We start from the raw sequence: 8,006 nt of genomic DNA on the forward strand, positions 1-8,006 counted from the left end.
TGAGCAAGTGCATAAAATGCGAGTAAAAGCCTGGATTCGGAAAAGTTTTGACAAGGAGTTTAAGGGGATGGAAATTATGAGCTATGTTTTGAAAATGTAAAATGTGACATTAGTATATAATATCCAAGTAAAGATATGGATAATTTGAACAATATAAATATTTTGTGAGTCCAAAAGGGTCAAATGTCTTCAATTTCATATGATTCCATCACCTAATATTATGTGGCTGTGGATATTAATCTGCAGTTCAGGGAAAAGCTCAGATTTAGACAGAGATTTGAGAAGCATTGGAATATTGATGTTATTTAAAGCTGTAAAACTGGATGTGGTCACATAGGAAAAAATGTAAACAAAAAATAACTTTATACGTGAGCTAACAACAAGATATTTATAAATAAAAATTGAGGCTGAGCACAGTGGCTCCCACTTGTGACTTCCCAAAATTTGGGGAAGCCAGGGTGGGAGGATTGCTTGAAGTCAGGAGTTCAAGACAAGCTTAGGTGACATAGGGAGACCCCTGTCTCTATAAAAAAGAAAAACAAACAAAAAAATGAGTCAGGTAGTCCTAGCTTGTAGGTAGGCTGAGGTGGGAGGATTGCTGCAGTCCAGGAGTTGAAGGCTACAGTGAGCTATGATTGTTCCACTGCACTTCAGCCTGGGTGTTAGAGCGAGACACTATCTTAAGAAGAAAAGAATAGATTAAGAAAACAAGTATAACAAGAAATTTCAGAAAAAGCAGATGAAGCGATTAAAATTATTTGTATTTTCTTCAACAAAATATTAAAACTATTTTTCAGTTTGATCTTTTGGCATTGCTGTGTTTCATTCCCTGTCACATAAATAAATAAATACAATCTTCTGAGTCACTATGAGTCTATAAACTTGACTCTTGATTTAATAAAGAATCTTAGCAAACCTTTTCAAATTTCACAACCCTAGGACTTACCTAACTGCAATATTCAACATTTTATATGCTGCTCCAACTTCTACCAACTGTACAATAAACTACTAACAGTTTAAGATAGACTCAAAAAGAAATACACAACCATAATACTTTCTTATGTTTTATTGTGCAATAAATTTGACATAAAGGTTGCAAACCTACATTTACTTGATACATGGTGCAATGTAAACTGATAATTTCCACTTTCTCTTCTCCTTCTCTTCTCTTTTCATCAACAGACTGTTGATTTTTTATCTTATATTCAAGAGCCCCATCAAGGAGAAGTATATACTTGCTATATACATCAAAGCAGCATTTTTCAAATTGCTACTACTTGGTAGCAAAACCAGAAATGTAACATGAAAATGAAAATAGCTTAATAGATTATATAAAATTGCTCCTAGGGTAAATCTGGAGGACCAGGCTCAAAAAAATAAGCAAGAACAAGGTAACTAACCAGTAGACAACAGGCTACTGAAACAGACTGGCTAGATGATACTCTGAACATTAATGTTTCTGGAAACAGCCCTGTCATCACTCAGGAATGCCACTCTTGGAAATTTGATTATTTTAACTTGAATAGCCTCAAACTTTTCTTGAATAGCTTTCACTCTCCCTTAGCATTCAATACCTGAGAAAGAAATATGTGACTTTAAGCTCAACCCAAGTTTATATGTCTATGAGCTATTAGGGTGTGAATGTAGGATGGGGCCCTGCCTGCTTCAAGTTCCACCATCACACTAGGGATTCCTTCACAATTCAAGGGGTATTTACACAATGGATAATTAACAAGTAACAAATATCTACTATAACCAAAATTATACATACAATCTTCTTTTGTTTAGAAAAAATTTATCCTATATGACATAATACAAATATTTCTTGTACAACTGAAACAAATTTCATTTTCAAGGGAAAATTGCCTAAAATTTCAGTAATTTTTGCATCCAATTCTATGTTTGAATTCTGTAGAAAATGCTTACTGCTTTTTACAGGAGGAAATTTGTTACAATATAAATATAAGTACAAACACTAGCAAAGATTTAAAAATGGATAAAGGCTCTAGTTTATAGCACATAATTTACAAATTACCTCCTCTATCACCCATTTCAAATTCTTCTGGTTTTGAGACAGCAATCTCAACCTGACAGGGTTCTCTACCTAATTCTATGATCCAAACTTATGTTAATTAAATATCTGTGACTTTGGTGTTCCTGCCTGTACAGATTACAATAACATTTAGGCCTCTATGCTGTTGTGCTAGTGGGTATAGTAGGGGGTCATCTGAATTCTATTCATATTCTTCCCTCCTTTATGTAATATTTACCTATTTGGATGGTGAGGATTGCTCATCCCAGCCAATATAAATACCCCATTTTGACTTTTGATTTAATCATATGAAAAGCTACTTTGGCCAGAGATAATCTCATCTAAATCAACGTGACTCATCTTGGAAGCATTCTTCAGAACCCAGACATTTCAAATGAGCAAAGCCATGAATCATGGGGGATAACAATAGACTTTTTTCCCAACTGCATATTTAGGTGTAATTTAACTTCTGTCCTTTGTCTCCGACTGCATTCTGCTTATGGGAGGACATTTTTCGAAGATTGGTTGTTAGTTCAAAACACATTATATAGTCTTCAGGACAACATTATAACTATTCAAGTTTCAGGCTCATATGTTGGGGAAGGGAGGGAGATATATTAAGTATTTAGAGCTCATCAAGGTGACTAGCGTTATGTAGTCCCTCTAGTTGCTTTGGACAGCAGGTGGAACAGAGGCCTTAGAAATCACTGAGTGGTGACCAAAAGAAAATGCCATAGAATAATATAAGCTATACTTATTTTTAAGATGGCTTTACACTGATTTTTCACCTAGAGCCCTGATGGACTTATTAGAGGACACTTTTAGGAAATTTATTCTAGTTCTCAAATACTAAGTTATATGGACTTATCTTGATCATGTGTGTGGCTGCCTGCCTCTGAGGTAACCTCCATTGGTCTCCACCTCCTAGTATTGATTCCATTGTACAGTCCATTCCCACCTTCTACTAGGGTTGATCTATGTGGCCAATAGAATATGACAGATTGATGGTATGTTGCTTCTGTGGTTGAGTTATAAAATATATTGTGACCTCCATCCTGGTCCCTCTTTTTGTTTTTGTAATTTCAATAGCTATAGGAGTACAGGGGGTTTTGGGTGACATAAATGAATTGTATAGTGGTGAGGCCTGGAGTTTTAGAGTATCCATTACCTGAATAGAGTACATTGTACCTAATAGATGATTTTTCATCCTTCACCCACCTCAAACCCTCCCTCCTTCTGAGTCTTCAGTTTCCGTTAAACCTCTCTGCACATCTTTGTGTATCCATAGCTTAGCTCTCACTTCTAAGTAAGAACATGCAGTATTGTATTTTCCATTTCTGAGTTACTTCACTTAGATTAATGGCCTTCAGTTTCATATAAGTTGCTGGAAAAAAAATTCGTTATTGTATTCTTGTTTATCAGTATTTTTCCATGTAGTTAATATACCACATTTTCTTTATCCACTTATCGGTTGATGGCCGTTTAAGTTGATTCCACATCTTTGCAATTGTGAAATCTGCTGCAATAAACCTACGCATGCAGGTGTCTTTTTAAAATAGTGACTGCTTTTCTTTTGGGTACAAAACCAAAACTAATAAATAGGACCTAATTAAACTAAAAAGATTCTGCACAGCAGAAGAAATATTGAATGAACAGTTACAGAATTGAAAAAAAAAAGTTGCAAACGTTACATCCAACAAAGAACTAATATCCAGAATCTACAAGGAAGTCAAACAAATCAGCCAGAAAAAAAAAAAAAAATCAAATAATCCCATTAAAAAGTAGGTAAATGACAACAACAGACATTTCTCAAAAGAAGATACAAAAATGGCCAACAAATATTTTAAAAATGCTGAGTATCACTAATCATAAGGGAAATAAAAATTAAAACCTCAATGAGATACAACCTTACTCCAGTATGGGTATTGGGCATCATTAAAAAATCAAAAACAATAGATGTTGGTGTAGCTGTAGTGAAAAGGGAATGTTTATACACTGTTGGTGGGTATGTGAATTAGTATCTCACTTTTTTAAGTGGCTTATCAGGGAGAAGTCAGCTGTAAGGGAGAACAGCTTTATGTTGAGACTCATGTGATAATTAACCGAGACTTTCTGCCACTGACCATACAAGTGAGCTACCTTGGAAGCAGATCTGTCAGTCTCTGTCAACTTTCAGATGACTGAACTTTGACTGACAGCTTTACTAAAATGTTATAAAAGATCCTGAATCAGGATCAGCTATATAAACCACTACTGAATTTCTGATCTTAAAAACTATGTTAGATAATAAATGCTTGTTATTTAAGCTGCTATTAATAATGCTTAGAGCAATTTTCACAGTAATAGAAAATTAAGTCTGTTAGGAAGGTTGTCTTAAAAACATTAAAGAGCTATATTAATAACCATTACTAGAAACCCATAGTCCTTATGATTTTGGACTATTGTCATAGAATCCTTTGGATGTCAGTTTAATATGATATAATTTTCGTACTAAACAGAGATAATTAAATATCAAGTCCATTAACCAAAGAAAGTTGGATACATTTTTTTTTTTTCAACAGAAATTTTGGTATGCCACAGCAAGAAAAAACATTAAAGTGTAATTAAGATATCTTAGTGTAAACAGATGTTTTAGAAAACACACAGTAGGAAAATGAAAACACAGTGAAACAATTTTTGAAATTAAGATAATTGGTTAAAAATGGAGCTTCTCAGACAAATAAACAAGTAGTCAATCTTTCATAAGAAGCAAGAAGGCTCACTTTGTGCTCAACAATTCTGGCATGATTTATTATAAGGAGAATATTTTAGGCCTGTGGAATTATCTTCTATTTTACATCAGCTAAATGAAGAACAGAGGATGAGAATGGCAGAAGGAAGAGTTTCTAGAGAAGAAACTAGAAACACATTTTTACAGCAGCCTTCTGGAAATAGAAGTGACAGGTTTTTTTTGCTTTTGTTTTTGTTTTTTTCTCTATTCAGGTTATAAGCAATGCCTTGAAAATTTGGGATTTAGACCTAATCTTGTTCAATAGTCCAGAGTATCAAAGGCTCAGGATCAACTCTATAAATGTAAGATAATTTCTATGCAATTATAAAGAATACGTGTTTACAGTTAGAAAGTTAGGAGAGCAATGTTTAATTCGAATACTTTCTTGAGGGTTTCAGACTTAACATCAGATAAATACCCTGCACTTTTCTCAGCTCAATTACAACAGGAATGTTATTCTACACTTTTTGTTGAGGATGACCTGCCAGACTGTGAGGCCGACCAACTCCTGCAGATGACTAGGCTCCAATACATGCATCGACCAAAACTTATTACAGAAGACTTAGATAAATTAACAGCAAAGGCTCCATGAAACAGACCTGGAATGAGTCTTAGAGACAAATGATGGGTCAGAAATGTTAGATGATGAGGAGGATTTGCAGAGGGCTCCGGGACTAAGTCGCCAAGTAATTGACCTGGAAGATGAAGAAGCAGATCTCTGCAGAGCTCTTCAGCTAAGTATGCAAGGCAATTCCAGAAATTTATCTCAAGATGTTCCGTAGACCTCAGGGACAAATCTCACTGCAAAAGAGCTTTGGAAGAGAAGAGAAACCTATTTGAAAAGCAGCAGCAGCAGCAGCAGCAGCAGCAGCACCAGGTAGATTCACCAGGACAAATTTCATATCCATGTGAAAGACTGACCACAAGTTCAGGAGCATGTGAGAGTGATCTAGGTGACATGAGTGAATAAGCCATGTTTCAGGCAGCTGTGACCATGTCTTTAGAAACTGTTGGAAATAATTTGAAAACAGAAGGAAAAAATATCATTCCAAAATAATTTAGGCTGGGTGTGGTGGCTCACATCTGTAATCCCAACATTTTGGGAGGCCAAGGTGGGAGGATCACTTGAGGCCAGGAGTTCAAGACTAGCCTGGCCAACATGGCAAAACCACATCTCTGCTAAAAATACAAAAAAAAAAAAAAAAAAAAAAAAAAAAAAAAAAAAAATAGCCAGTTATGGTGGTACACATGTAGTAATAGCTATTCGGGAGGCTGAGGTATGAGAATTTCTTGAACCCCAGGGGCAGAAGTTGCAGTAAGCCGAGATCATGCCACTGCACTCCATCCTGGGTGACAGATTGAGACTCTGTCTCAAAAAAATAAAATATAGGTAAATAAATAATTTAAATACTCCTATTTTTCCAATATTATCCCGTGTGATTACAGCATAGGATTCCAACGTTATACTGTAGGATAACAGCAAAGCTCCATTTTGGTAATGTGTCAAATACATGAGGAAATAAGACTTTTAGGTGGCTTGAAAACAAAATGATGAGAAAGTGGGAAAATGCATCAGTTGTAGGACTAAATAATGATTTTACAAATATTAGCCAAATAGGCATTCAGCAATTAAAGACATTTAAAATATGTATTTTTTAATTGATCTTCTTTTCCTCACCATGATTAATTTAGGTACTTAACCAGGCCTTTCATACTCTTACCTAAGTACTGGATTATAACAAGAAGATAGTATAATCTGTGGATTACTTAATTCCAACATAATTTTAAAAAATTCTCTATGATTTGTATTTTCTTCCAAAGTTAACATATGTATTCATTGCATCATACAGAAATATGGTTTTCTGTATTTTTTTATTTTAATAATAAGCACACCTCTATTGACACACACACTTGTGAGTATGGCTCTATTTATTTGTGGGATTTACCACCTGATGAAGTTTTGTAACTAAGACAATTTAGTTCAGTGCTTTTCTCTAATTAGGCCCACTGTAAAGACATTTTAAATTGAATTTAATTGTATTAATCACCTCTGATTGACACTGGACTACTATTATTTTAATAGTTGTCATCAACTCTCCTAAATACTTTTGGCAGAAATGTATTTTTCCCAACACTGTGTAAAAGAAAAACCACCTGAAAAGCAGGATCAATTCTAAAATGCCAACTCTTACAGTTTCTATTTTAAGGACATCTTAATAGTTATAAAGGACCACTTAGGAAAGATATAAATACATCTCTCTTTTTTTCTCCACTTATACTATGCAAATTAGCCCTGAATACCTGAAGACCCCGATTGAATTATGAAAAGTAGCTAAATCATTTACAGGCATGTACGCGTGTGTGCATGTGAATGCATGCCTGTGAGTGGTGATAATGACATAAGAACTGAGACACTGGAAAGTCGTTTGGAGGGGAATTTGTTGCACATTTTAGTGTGTATTTTAAAAATAAGGTAGGCCGGGCGCGGTGGCTCAAGCCTGTAATCCCAGCACTTTGGGAGGCCGAGACGGGTGGATCACGAGGTCAGGAGATCGAGACCATCCTGGTCTACACGGTGAAACCCCGTCTCTACTAAAAAATACAAAAAACTAGCCGGGCGAGATGGCGGGCGCATGTAGTCCCAGGTACTCAGGAGGCTGAGGCAGGAGAATGGCGTAAACCCGGGAAGGCGGAGCTTGCAGTGAGCGGAGATAGCGCCACTGCACTCCAGCCTGGGCGACAGAGCTAGACTCCGTCTCAAAAATAAAATAAAATAAAATAAAATAAAATAAAAATAAAAATAAAAATAAAAATTAAAATAAGGCAATAGATAAGAGAAAATATTTGTAAGTAGCAGAGCTTCAGAATCCTTGACAAATCAAAAATATATAATATGAAAAATGCATCAACAATGGCATACATATCTTGTCATTGATTGAGAGAACATATCTGTTGGTTGGACATTGGAAATAATGTAGAGAAATAAAATGCTCTCAGTAATTTACAATGAACAGTAGAAGAGAGCACAATAAAATCCAGGTGCTTCCTCTTCCAAACTAGTCTTTGGCTAGACACAAAGACATGACAGTGGTTGGTGATTAGGTTAGAATGTATGTCTGGAAATGAGGACAATACCAGTAAAACAAATATCTATTGCATTGTCATCATTCTACTTTCTGTGAAGGATAATATGGGGAAAACTAG

At 35.3% G+C, this 8,006-nt stretch overlaps 1 pseudogene; it reads left to right on the forward strand.

Annotated features, from left to right (window-relative positions):
* Nucleotides 1–5,755, forward strand: part of LOC104664224 — a 165,690-nt pseudogene extending 159,935 nt beyond the window's left edge.
* The last annotated feature ends 2,251 nt before the right edge of the window (nt 5,756–8,006 follow it).

The sequence above is a fragment of the Rhinopithecus roxellana genome, chromosome 9, assembly GCF_007565055.1.
Source record: "Rhinopithecus roxellana isolate Shanxi Qingling chromosome 9, ASM756505v1, whole genome shotgun sequence".
In the NCBI taxonomy this organism is placed as follows: domain Eukaryota; kingdom Metazoa; phylum Chordata; class Mammalia; order Primates; family Cercopithecidae; genus Rhinopithecus; species Rhinopithecus roxellana.